Raw genomic sequence first — 13,024 nt, forward strand, 5'->3', positions numbered from 1 at the left:
CTATGTATATAGATACCACCCAAGGAGAACTAATATGAAGGAAAGGGGAAGTTGGAGGAGTTAGAAGCCCCCAAAGACTTGTTTTGCTGTAAAATAAATGAGTTGTGAACTTATTGGAATCAACAGAATTTAGCTGAAGTATTTTTATCTTGCTCTTTTAGGTAAAATGGAATGTCAGAGCAAAATCAAGGTAAAATTAAGAAATAATAAAATGATATATTTTGGTACATTTGAATTGCCATGTGTAAATTTTGCCTATACTTTATTGGCTTAATTTTTTTTAAAAAAGACATGATAATTTATTGGAAAAAAATCATCTACCTTACAGAATTGAGGAAATTGTTAAACAACTAGGGCTTGGGAAGAGTGAGAACCAGCATTGCTTTTTAGAAACAAGCAATAGAAGTTTATTTAAAAGGGATCTATTAATGTTACAAGACTCTAAGTATTCCCTGTCTCCATGTCTCTTCATTTTATGGATTTCTTGAGGAGGATAGTCTGATTGTTTTACTGTGAGTCAAGGTTCTACCCTGGGATCAATGTACTATAAAGAAAGGTCAAGACAATTTTACATACACATGGCCAGTGAGAACTATTCTCTGCCTATTGAGGGTTGTTTCCAGGAAAAGGGGATGTTTCATTTACCCACCATTTATACCTAAACTTGGTAGCTTAAAATGACAACAGTCTTATTGCTCACAATTATTTGAATCAAAAATTGGAGCAGGGCTCAGCAGGGATGACGATCTCCTGATATCACATGGTATCAGCTTAGGGACAGGAAATTTGACTGAGGGCTGGAGTACCCAAGATAGTCTCACATGTCCACAACCTTGGAGCTGGCTGTCAGGTAGGTGGGTTACTTTAGTTCTTCCTGGAAACCCTTCTGTTACATATGACCTCTTACCATTTTGTAGATTAGCTCGAGCTTCTCTACTTGGCAACTGGCTTCCAAATGGAAGGTGCCAGATATCTTAGGGCTTAGGTCTTGAAGTCACAATGTATCATTTCTGCCACATAATATTGATCTAAAAACGTCATGGGATAGCTAAGATTCGAGGAGAGGAGAAATGGACTCTACCTCCTTGTGGGAGGACTGGCAAAATAAAATTGCAAAAAGCCATATGAGATGGGAAGAATTACTGTGACCATCTTTAGAAGCAATGTAATATATGGGAACTGGAATAATCTATGCTGACATTACAATTAGTGTCCATCATATTATATATAGGATAAGGACAGCAATTTAAGTTAAGAAATGTGCTTGCTGAAATTCTCACCAGGCTTGAGTTCACATATCAATGGATTCCCTAATATGGCTCTTGTTATAGCAGCTTAATATCCCATGAGGGTCTCACTGGACAAAAAGAATGCAAGAACAGTGGAAAGAAATAGGGTTCTGGAAGTATTTTGGCTATAATGCCTGTAACACTGATACTACTGACATAATGCTATCACAGTAGCATTTATAACTTTAGTGGGAATTGGCATCAGTAAAATAGGTTCCACATTTGAAAAATAGCAACAAGAGTGATTGAAACATCAGAGCAATGCTGGAGAGAAGAAAATCAGGTGCTATATAGTTGCCAAGAGGACTATTTGACTTAGCATCCGTGAAACTCCTCTAGGAAACTGTCAGAACTCTTTGGGAGAAGTTTGAGGAAGGCTGAAGTTTTTAAAAAGCACATAGAGGTAGATTTAGCAAAACATAGTTTCATGGTGATGACTGTCACACTCTCAATCCTAAACTTGTCAGACCTAAAAAACATGTGAAACATTCCATTGAAGCAGTTCATCCTGTTCAAAGTGTGAACCGCCAAGTTTTGAGACAGTTTTCAGTCAATTTAGAAAGTTTATTTTGCCAACATTAAGGACATGCACCTGCGACACAGCCTCAGGAGGTCCTGATAACATGTACCCAAGGTAGTCAGGGAACAGCTTGGTTTTATACATTTTAGGGAGACAAGAGCCTTCAATCAATCTATATAAGATAAACTTTGGTTCAATCCAGAAAGACGGGACAACTCAAAGCAAAGCTGGGACAACTCAGTTAGCCTTTCCAAAGGAGGCAGTCAGATATACATTTGTTTCGGTAAGCAGAGGGATGACTTTGAATAGAATGAGATTCAGGAATGCCCTAAGCAGTTCCCAGATTGACTTTTCCCTTTAGTTTAGTGATTTGGGGGTCCTAAAATTTATTTACCCTTTACATCTGTCCTCTTTTCTTTGTAAAATCTGTCAGAGAGTTTGATATGCTTTAGCTCTGTGTCCCCACCCAAATCTCATCTCAAATTGTAATCCCCACATGTTGAGGGAGGGCCTGTTGGGAGGTGATTGGATCATGAGGGCGGTTTTTCCCATGCTGTTCTTGTGATAGTCAGTGAGTTCTCACAAGATCTAATGGTTTTATAAGTAGCAATTTCCCTGCTCTCTCTCACCATCTTGTGAAGAAGGTGATCGCTTCCCCTTTGCTTTGCGCCATGATTGAAAGATTCCTGAGGCCTCCTCAGCAATGAGGAACTGAGTCAATTAAAGCTCTTTTGTTTATAAATTACCCAGTCTCGGGTACTATCTTTATAGCAGTGTGAAAATGGACTAACACAATCTTTTGGAAGAAAATGAGTCTCTGGTCTCAGGTTTTGCTGCTCTCTCATGGCTAAGATGGTTTATTCCTAAATGGATAGGTCCCACTTTATCAGGAAAGCTCATTTTTAGCAGGTTGTGAAGTCTCATGTCCTACAATGGGAAAATAGGGAAAGGAAGGGAGAAAAATGACAACAAAAGAACAATCTTGGAAAATTAATATAGGCCCTCTTACTATAAAGTTCATACATCAGTAGGCAGGGAAGAAAGTGGCTTATGTATGTAAATAGGTTGCTGTTATTTTTTTCTGAAGTTTAAGTTGTCTAGCTTTGGTTTGCAGGGCTTTAAAAAAGCACAGATTAATTTTCAATAATTTCAAATTAGGAAAAATCAGGAGAAAAATGGGAAGAAAAGGAAAATAAAGAAGGAAAAATTGTTTAAAGAAAACATTCTTATTGCACTTATGCAAAAATCTACATTTCCATAAGTTGAGAATACTCAAAAATATTTTCCAAATTCTGAAGAAATCAGGTAAAGAGAAACAAATATGCTCCAAATTTTGTTCATAGTAGTATACTGTACTCAATTGCAACAAGCTATAAATAGCTCAAAAGAAACATTTTCTTGACTTGAAATAAACAAAACAAAGGAACAGCAATGTTTTAAGCAAAAGAGTCAAAAAAGGTTATTTCAGTCTTCTGTGAGTTCAGTCTATGAAGGTAACTCCTGCCCTGCTTGATATTCATGAACATTCCAGCTCTCCATGAGAGTCCTGAAAGATGTTCCTCTATTCCAATGTCACAATCTCAAAAGTTATTAGAACCCTGCCTTCAAGAACACCTTCTAGAGTTTTATAACTTATTATAAAACTACCTTCTAAATAAGACCAAAACAAGATGACAATGATCTGCAGATGACAAAAAGTTTTGGAGCAGCCACAGTCAAAGACACAATTGACAAGGAAGTTTGTTACTTCTGTGGCACAAAATATTTTCACATAACAATTATAATTATTACTTATAATGTACACTGTCATATCAGAATTATAAGAGTTTTCCATAATTTTGGACCATGTACCAATAACATTTTGTACAAATACAACCCAAAGAAAGTCAAACATTATTTCATGTTTGACAATGCTTCCTGTATGATTTTTATACCAAATAAGTCAAATATGTCAGTTTTGAACTTTAGGGAACCTAATATCTTAAAGGATTAATTGGATCAGAAAAAAACCAAAATTTATAATTTTATCTTGAAAAGTTTGTCAAATATCAAAGGTTTAAAATACTTGATATTACAAAATAGGATCACAGGTAATTGTTAAATAAGTCAATCATTTTACCAAAGTAATAACTCAAAGATTTTTTTTAAAAAAAGGCACAAACCTTTATTCTTTGAGAGAAGAGACTTAGTTTTCCAAACAATAAGCCATAATAAAAACAGCATAAAGCCAATTAAATTTGTTTTTCAAAGTTTTATAAACAATCTATAAAATTTGAATCATATGGGCCATAAGATATGGTCTTTATAGCCTTTATTAAGGGGTTGGTTAATTCTTCAAGAAAATCTTGTTAATATGACACAGGGGTCCATATTCTGGTACTGCATCAGTATGCCTTTGACATCAATGTTTAATTTATAGAGAAACTGAAGTTATTTTTTCTCTCGAAATCAGCTCTTACAATCTCATGTGCCCACCTCTTCTATGATAGTCCCTTGGCCTTGAAGAGTGGAATAGCTTTACTTTGTGGCCCTGTGTCTCATGAATGCAATTTATTTTGATTAGTGTCTTCTATCAGATCTGAATTTGAGGCTCTGACTGCTGTCAGTGTTAAGATTTAGCAGGACTTGGTGTCCTTCTTAGACTAAGAAGTCAAAGCCCTGTAACTTAATGACACCAGGACTTTAAAAATACATGCAGAAAGTTACACAGATGTAATCTTAATTAAATTTGTTTATACTCTCAGTTTTTTTAAGCAAACCAAACTTAGTAATAATGACATATGAATTATTTTGATAAACCGTAAGATCTGTATCTTATCAGGCCAGTTACCCAAGGCAAAAGAAAAGACTTTGCTGTTCCATATGGGAAATATTATGTTAGAAAAAAAAAATCCTTTTAAGATATAAGTTTTATTTTTATGTTTATTTCTTCTTCTTATTATTTTTTTTAGCATTAGGCCATGGCAGTTAGAACCCAAAAGGGGAAAAAACACAAACTTATGCAAATTGAATGACTTGATAGAGTTATTATTTCATTATAGTCCTTTCAAAAGGTGAGAGAAAGTTTAAAAAACAGCAAGACACAGTAAAAGTTGAATTTTCCATTAAAAGTAGTATAATGTCTTGTATTTTAAGAGTAAAGCAATATCCCAATAATATTTTGTAGTTTGAATGAATTCTCCAGTGTTTAAGGTTTTTTTAAAATCAAAATTTAATCTCTAGAAAAACCATTATAATTTTCATTTAATTATATGCAACTTGATCAATGAAAGTTTTTTTAAATATAAATCCTCCTGTTATGACTTACACAGACCATTTATGACATGATTGGACTTTCTGGTTTGTCCTGACCATCCTTCTTTTTTAAAAAACCAGTCATTTTATTCTAGGACAAATTTACCATACAAGATTCTTTCCCTTATAAAATTATTGGTGTTTAAGCTTTCTTACCAAAAATACCTCTTTATTTCTATAACATTCTTTAAATCCCTCCTATTTCCTAGTTCCTTTTACATTGTTTTATACATAACCTTTAAATAAACTTTGAATTAGACACAAATTATTCGTCTTTTAAAAAGGACACATTTATCTTTTAGAAATAATGTTTTTCTACAATATTGTTATTGAAAAATACCCGATTAATAACATATCCATTATTTAATTTAATATAACTTTAGATTCTAAATTATGACAAGTGTATCCAGAAGTATTTATCCCATTAAATTTACCTAATTGTTTTGTTTTAATAGTTTACTTAGTTTATAAAAACTATGATAATCATCATTTAGAGTTATGAAACCACACTGAAAAATTATAACTGAGACAGTGAAAGAGATCTGACCTACTGACTCCATCTTGTTTCTAGCTTCCAAGCTATCCTTGTTCATTCCTGAGCTGAGGCTGAACTAACTTTGATGGGAACTAGTTTATAGTTTACCTTTGAAACAAGGATGACAACAGTCCTTTCTCAAAACAAACCCCCGTCCTACCTGGAGACTAAACTGCCTAAAGCCACAAGATTAGAAATTATGGTTCATGATTCATGCAGCTGGAGGCTGCAAGATTCTAAATCTCCCCAAATTGAGACTAAACTGCCTAAAGCTACAAGATTAGAAATTATGGTTCAGGATTCATGCAACTGGAGGCTGTGAGATTCTAAATCTCCCCAAATTGCTACTAGGGATAACATTGCTATTGTAAAATTTAAAATCAGTGCTTCAGATATTTTGTAGACTCTGCACTCTCTGGATCAGCTGGCACCACCCAGATTGATACACTGGCTCATCTAGTCTTGTGGCCCCCACCTGGGAACTAACTCAGCCCCAGAGGACAGCTTCTACTCCCTAAGATTTCATCTTCAACCCAGCCAATCAAAACTCCCAACTCACTGGCTCACTAACCACCAAATTGTGCTTAAAACTCTGATCTCTGAATTCTCGAGAAGACTGATTTCAATAATAACAAAACTTCAGCCTTCCATACAGCTGGCTCTATGTGAATTACACTTTCTTTGTTGCAATTCCCCTGTCTTAATAAATCAGCTCTGGGTAGTGGGTAAGGTGAACCTGTTGGGTGGCTGCAGTTATTTCCCTGTCAACTATTTTATAGCCTGTGAATTTTAGGTGTTTACCTAAGTAAGAACCTTAAGATTAACTAAATAATTTAAGATTTAGCAATTTTTATTAAACCAATATTAACATCTTATGTATCAAAAATTACAGAAGCAAAGATTATTCTATTCTGGGCTTGGTTTATAGATTTGTAACCCTTCTGCCAAATTTTGACATCTTATAGTATTTGACAGGGATAACTGTGAAATTGCTTGATCAATAAATTCAAAGAAAAATGTATGCTGGAAATTCTTAAAACATTTCTAATATTACTTTACCAATGATTTTAAAGCTAACTTATTTATTAAAAATTTTACTTAATTCACATAAATGGGAACAAGCATTTGACTAGTCTTTTTTTCTGATAAAGTATTTGATTTAAGTGCTTTTATTTTTCTTAAGCCAATTAATTAGAGTTTTGTATATTTTTAATAGTGAAACATTATGTACACAGCTCATAGATACATAGACATATTAGGAATGGTGATGGAAGTACATCTTATAGATTCATAAGACTTTTTTTTAGAACAAAACAGGTATATTTCTATTAGACTACCTGATACAGAAGATAGTGTGGTATGGATGGATAGTGTGAATGACAATACAAATATATTTCATTTGAAATAAACAAAAATGCATACACAGCTCAATGAGTAACAAACTGTTTGGAAACAAACTTTTGCTTGACTATATTACTGAGCAGAAACAAAATGTAAGCACAAACACCTTTTATTTTTGACATGTATCTGGAGATAGGTAGGAAGACACTACTTGGTTTTTTAAAAATCTGATCTTCCCTTAAGGCCTGGTTGCAGACGTATAAACAATGTAAATTAATCCACTATTACCAGTTGTCATATCATATCTATGTCACCTGTGTATTCTGAGATTACACACATACCTGCCAATATACCTGAGAAATGTTATTTTATCACAGTTACACTTGATTTCTTGGCAGGCAGAACCGAGAAAGAGTGATTTGAAATAAGTTTTACATCCTGTTTAGAGGAAAACACTAGTATTTCCTTAAATAACAGGTTACAACAGAAAGACACTGCCTAGAAGTTATCCTTTTCACTTTGGTTCATTTTAAGTTTTTATGACTTACATAGATGTTTAATTCATTTGCTTATAGTACAATCCTGCCATAAAGTATTAAAGCACAAGATACCTAGTATTCCTTCAACATCTGCATTTTTCAAGTTTTATACTCTATATCCACAGTATGTCAGCAGTTCCTGAATGTTTAAAAAAATGGGTAAAATGCTTCTAAAAATGCAGACGTCTATAACTACAATGGTACTAAGATGGGAAGGAGACAATGTGAGAAGGGATAAAAGCAAACATGTTCATGTGCAGGGAATGTGGTTCAAGTGTTTGGATTTAAAAACAAGTTCTGCAGAGAAGCTGACACTTCCTTTGCCCTCCAAAAAGGACCTGAAAAGTTCCAATCCAAACTTTGGAAAATTACAGTTATAAGATGCAATAAATGATGATCAAAGCAGTCAGAAGGAGAAGGATGAATGTGTCCATTTAGCTATAGATTGTAGCATAGCCTCTTTAGGTGTTGATGGATCAGTAAAAACCAGTGAAGTACCAGAAGTGGTTGGAAGGATAGAGGTAGAAAGTAATGACCATAATACCTTGTCTAAATCAGTACAGGGCTTCATGGCTAGGAAACTGTTTTAAACAGTAAAATGTCATTAGGATAGATTTCTCTCTCACCAACATTAAATGTGGCAGAATTAACAACAATAAAAAAAAAAGGTTTACACATAGATATAGCAATAACAGAAAACTACAAGGCAGAGAACACAAAAGAATCAAGACAGTGCTATAGGTTCAACAGTATTCCATGAGGCCAGAAAACCAGTTAACTTTGAAAGCCCTAGCAAAATATCACTCTTGTTTATAAATCACTTATTTATCATATGACTACACATTGAATCTTTGTCTTTCCACATACTGAAGAATCCTACATTCAGCCTTTAAGCATTCTGCATTTCTTGGCCAATCTTGTAGCTGACTATCTTGTTCCAGTCGATTTTGGTGCAGGTAACTGGAAGCTGCAAGCACAAGGCCTTGAGCATGGTATCTGACACTGTTTGATAGTTTTCACCAATTGCTGTCTGATACTCATTTTCTGCATTCTCTATGATTTTAATAAACTCCTTTGCAGTTTGGGCTTCATTCGAAACAGTTAGTGAATACTGTACATCTTTATGACTAACCAACTGAACACTGCCAACTTCATAATAGTGAACCTGAATCTTAAGCACTCCAACCACCTGGGTTGTAGGTGGTGTGATGGTGAACTTCCACTCTGATCTCCAACGACCATTCCAAAAGTTTTTAGGCTGAAACTAGTGGCTTTCAATATGTGCAGTAATAGTCTGTTGTCCATTAATAGTTTTACCATAGACAATACAGAAACCGTTGGAATAATGGTCTTTCACATAGGCTCTTAAAACACCATCACAGGATTCTCTCCAAGATTTCAGACCTCCATCTAATTCTTCTGGATGGGGTCACTGCTTCTTTCCATAAGTGATCAAATTTAAAGGAAATTTTGTTTCTTGATCTAAAAATCTGCTATTACCCAGGTTACTGTGCTCGGTAATTAAGACCTGATCTTCATATCCTTCTATCTTCACAGGCTTGAATTGATCCATGTTATACTAGGCAAATGCATGTGCTACCCCTCCCCTGAGGAGACTGTCATTATTAAGTAGTAGCTGAATATCATTGAATACTTCACTAAATTCTTCTGGGGGTGCATGAGTGATGAATTTAGCAGCTATGCCTACCTTCTCATCAGACACACAGTCATCAAAGTCGGCCATCTTGGGCTGTTCTAAGACCTTTTTTTTACACTTTCAAAATGATAACCTGTTTTATTACCCTAGGTAATTGTCAGCTAAATAGCCACAAATTTTTATATTGAAGAAAATAACCCTTAGGTGAAAATGTGATAACAAAAATTTACATCTCAAAGTAAAGAGAAAAAGTCTGGTGTGCTAGAGGGAAATCGAAACCAGCTTAATTGCCAGTTAAACATAAAATAGAAATCTATCATAAAGGCCTTTTAAATATACACACACACAAACATACACACACTCACACACAAAGATTCTGTAACTTTTGCTTCAGAACTCTAGCCATGAAATATTAATACAAATTTGCTGGCTTTCAAAAACAAAACAAAGAGGTTGGGTTCAAACCGTGGTTTTTATCTCAGTAGAAAAGTAACAGCAGATTTAAAGCAGGCAGAAAAAGAAATAGAGAAAAAGAGAATTTAGGAACTCTACAGCTTACACATTAACCTTAGGGCTCTTTTTCCTTAATGTTAATATGCACAAAGACCATAATATTTCTATTTTTCACAAACTTTAGCAAGTAGAGGTGCCATAAAACTAACACAGTGCCCCGAAGGAGGTCATTCTCCTTGTTTTCTCCTCATTATTACATAATTTCTTTTCCACTGTTTATTTTCTTAAAAGAAGGAACTGAGTTGTCATCCAGGGTTTTTGTGGACTGGGTTGAAGTGTGTGCTGGTTGCCAGTGGGAGGCTACAGTATGTTACCACTGAGTCATTGCTACCCTCTATGTGTTTTGTCTCTAAGCACCTCCAGGGAGGCACAAAGCATGGACTGGCCAGCTCCCATACGCACTTTCTGGATGAGCCTTTTTAAAACTAATTCTGTTGGTGGTTCCCCGTAGGACCATTGCACATCATGGGGGGTAAAGCCACTAGACACTCCCATGAGGCTCCAGATCACCCAGGGGTGTCTTTCAGTTGGGAGGAGTAAAATGCATTTTCTGTTTGGAGCTGAGGAAACTCAGTCTTTCATTTACCTATGAAGACAACAGGTCAGCTCCTTATGTAAATGCACACAGACAAGCCACATTGAAATTAATTTGGGGAGAAAAATAAATAGAGAAAACCCTTTATTGAACTGGAATTAGAATTCTTAAAAAAACAACTTTCTAGGAGGAAAAAAGATAGCCAAGACCACTTGCTGTAAACTGTCCTCACCCACCCCTATACTTTGTAGCTCTTATCTGCCATTACACATGCCAAGGTCAAATCCTTTCAGAGTACAACATATTCTCTGGTACCCCCAGAGTCATAAAGGTTAGGTAATGCAGTGCAGGAAATCAGAACTTTGGACCTAAGAAAAATCTGCCCCTGACTCTTGAAACTTCACACACACACAAAACAGAACACCCCAAAAGGGGTAAGTGGCAACATTGTTTTTCAATTCTTTAAATGGGTTTGAGTCATTAGAAGCCTTCTCTAGACTTTTCCTGGTACTGAAGATGGCAAAGGGAGAAAGAGGTATAGGGTAGAAGAAAAGTAAATGAAACAACATTTTTTTTTTTAAGATGGGAAGCAAACACAGCAACAAAGTTAATGGTTTTGTTTGTTGTTTTCTTTTTCCCCTCTTTTGCAGCTGTGAGGAATTTTAGCCAATTCAGTGAGGTCTTGTTACCCATAATTTGGAGTTCTCATTCGGATTTGACCAAGTTAGGTAGAGTTGGTTAAATCTGATAGGAGAAAGACCAGAATAAACAATAACAGCAGCAACAACAACAAAACCCAAGAATATGATCACTGAGTGCTCTAATGGTAAGGAGAAATTTAGACCAGTTTGTTGTTAATGTTAACTTTAGCCAAGACAAAACTCCAATTCATCTACTTACCTAGGGATGGGTCTTAGGCTAAAGACCTAACATCCTAGAAGCAGGAAAAAAGTCAAACTCACCTTCCTTGTTTGAAGTGAGCTCAAACTCCAGAAAGAAGCTATCTGCTTTCCATTGTTATGGAAACAGGGAAACGCCTTTTTTGTTGGAAGCAAGTAAAACTCCAAAAAAGAGGAGTTGTACAGCAAAATACACTTTAGATCTTGACCAAATTTGGGGACATCAGGGATTCTCTGAGGGTCGGGTGGGGGCTGGGGGACTTCCATGTGTCAGCAAATTGTCCTATTTGTTTGAGCCATAAAAATAGCACAGGCTGGTTCTGTTACGAGTGGAAGAGATCCAAGTTACCCTGAGTTACCAGCGGTGTATCCATGAGGGTCTGCAGCAACTTCGGTCCTTGCCTCCTCAGAAGAAAAAGTTAGACTCAGGGACAGAAAGAATTAGACTGAGGGGCATAAAGCAGGAAAATAGACCGAGGCAAGTTTCAGAGCAGGAGTGGAAGTTCATTTCAAAAGGCTTTAGAACAGGAAAGAAAGGAAAGGTCACTTAGAAGAGATCCAAGAGGGCACCTGAAGATCAAAATAGAGTCAAAAAGGAGCGTTTGATCTTGATCCTAGGACTTTATATGCTCACCTCTTTCCCATGACTCTTTCATTAGGGTGGACTTCCTTCATGCATAGCACCCTTTTTACCCTTGGGAACTGAGCATACGCAGTTTGTCTAAAGAGTTGTACTCACCCTCATCTGAGGCTTTCTTCCCTTTTTCCAGTGGAGTGTACCCGGAACATCATACCTCACCACTATGTCTCCTAGTGCACATGCCCAGGAACTTTCTTTTCCCTGGCATCTGCATTCAATGAGCACTTTTAATGTTAATAGCTGTGAACATCATGAGACTATCTCTCCCTGTGGCTGCTGAAGTACTATTTTTAGAGAAGCAGTGTGATAATCATCAAACTGTCACTTGACATTCCTAGTGGATCAGGGGAGAGCCATCTTCTTCCCTGCTCGTGCCTATCTAACTACCTGTAACAGTACCAAGCACCGATAGATTTGTGAAAGGTCAGGGATCCCTCCACTCAAAATCCCTTCATAGTTACCAACATATGAACCCCCAAAATCTGAGACATGTCTTAGTCCATTTAGAAGGTTTATTTTGTCATATATAAGGATGTGCGCCCATGGCCCAGCCTTGGAGGTCCTAAGGACATATGCCCAAGACAGTCAGGGCACAGATTGGTTTTATACGTTATAGGGAAACATGAGACATCAATCAATATATGTAAGATGAACATTGGTTTGGTCGAGAAAGGCCGGACAACTCGAAGCAAAACGGGGAGAACTTAAGTAGGGAAGGGGCTTACAGGTCACAGGTAGATAAGACACAAATGGTTGCATTTTTTTGAGTTTCTCATTAGCCTTTCCAAAGGAGGCATTTAGACATGCATTTATCTCAGTGAACAAAGGATGACTTTGAATAGAATGCAAGGCAGGCTTGTCCTAAGTGGTTTCCAGCTTGACTTTTATCTTTAGCTTAGTGATTTTGGGGTCCCAAGATTTATTTTCCTTTTACAAAACAATAATATTATTCATGGGATAAAGCTCATAGAAGGAAATCTCAACCTAATAAAAGATTTGCAAAAGCCACAGTTGCAGTGATTTTATACCACTTTCCACTAGTGTGAACTAGATTGTCTTTAAGGAGATAGAGTAAGACTATTAGAGAAGCAGCAATTATAGAGCTCAAAGAAGCAGCTAGTTGCCAGATAAGAATATAAGTGACATAATCGTAAGTTAAATACAGTTTCTCATTAATACATAATGTATTTGTATGCACCATTACTTTTTCAGTTTCCAAACCTACTTGAAAATTCGATGGTTTAAATATTCCCCATTCAAAA

At 36.0% G+C, this 13,024-nt stretch overlaps 1 pseudogene; it reads right to left on the minus strand.

Annotated features, from left to right (window-relative positions):
• Nucleotides 1–8,329: 8,329 nt before the first annotated feature.
• LOC126945357 (F-actin-capping protein subunit alpha-1-like) lies at nt 8,330–9,262 on the minus strand (annotated as a pseudogene).
• Between the last annotated feature and the right edge of the window lie 3,762 nt (nt 9,263–13,024).

Source organism: Macaca thibetana, chromosome X (genome assembly GCF_024542745.1).
Source record: "Macaca thibetana thibetana isolate TM-01 chromosome X, ASM2454274v1, whole genome shotgun sequence".
Taxonomy (NCBI): domain Eukaryota; kingdom Metazoa; phylum Chordata; class Mammalia; order Primates; family Cercopithecidae; genus Macaca; species Macaca thibetana.